This window comes from Amia ocellicauda, chromosome 6 (genome assembly GCF_036373705.1).
Source record: "Amia ocellicauda isolate fAmiCal2 chromosome 6, fAmiCal2.hap1, whole genome shotgun sequence".
NCBI classification, from domain to species: domain Eukaryota; kingdom Metazoa; phylum Chordata; class Actinopteri; order Amiiformes; family Amiidae; genus Amia; species Amia ocellicauda.
Window position 1 is genome coordinate 1,598,718 of NC_089855.1, and position 1,276 is coordinate 1,599,993.

A 1,276-nucleotide genomic window follows, 5' to 3' on the forward strand; every position below is an offset into this window, starting at 1 on the left:
TTGAAGTTCCAGATCCGAATCTCACTGTCGTGTCCCTGATTCCTCCACAGTAGTATCTGGCAACGTCTGACGCTTCAATGTTGGAAATGTTGAGATTAAAAGAATCACCTCTTCTATCTATTGCACAGCGCTTGTTGTCAGAGCCTCCAAGAAATGAAGCTGCATTATTTTTAAATGAAACTATGGACTTTGGAGGTTCTCCAGATGGTTGCTTGATCCAGAACAAGACATTGCTTGAGTAACTCTTGGAAATGCTGCAGCTCAGGGTAACTGAACCTCCGAGCTCCACTGTCACTGAGGAAGGGGACTGAGCAAACGCCTGACAGAGAAGCAGACCTGGAAAACACAGGGAGGACGACATACATTTGAACATGATCTCCTGCTTTCGCAAACACAGCATCTTAATGATATTGTAGCGATCTCGAGCATCACTAAGAGGCCTGGGCCTTTCAGGGATGCGGTAAGATCACTGCATTGTGGCCCAGAAAAATGGGGTTCAAGTCCCCATTGTGGCCAGAACCCCTGAGTCATTACATTGGTGTCAGAAGTGTGTGAAACAAGCCTGTGTCAGGCCATTCTCTATGGAGGGTGATCAGTGCCAAAATTAAGATGAACTTACATCTTATTTACAGGGTCCGAATTATGATGTATGGATAATGTTTTTTAGGCATATATATTTTTTTACAAATAATAATTTCATGTAGTAACATGGTTTCAGAGTATGGAGGACTATCCAAACTGAAATTTAAAATAAATACACAGAGAAAATAAATACATGATTAAACAAATACATGGACACATGGCCTATCAATCAATTTATTCATCTATTTATTTGTTTATTTATTTCAACATGTATTTATTCATTCATTCGTTTCATCACATTTTTATTTCGTTTGTCTCTTTGCTGTTTACATTTCTCAGTGCGCTTCTACATTTCGTAGCGTCTCTTTATTTCTTTCTCTTTCTCAATGTGACAAAACATTGAACTCTGTCAATCAGAGCTATTGGGCTGTAGCCAGTGCGCTTATTGTCCTATCCAGTGCACATAATCATCTTCATCATCATCTTCATGTTCACGTTCATAATCCTCTTCATGTTCATCTTCATAATCATGTTCATAATCATGTTCATAATCATCTTCATGTTCATCTTCATGTTCATGTTAATAATCATCTTCATGTTCATAATCCCGTTCATCTTAATTTTGGCACTGATCACCCTCTATAATTCTTAGTGGAGAGATGGAAGAGCAGAGCGAGGGCGGACTGTAATGAAA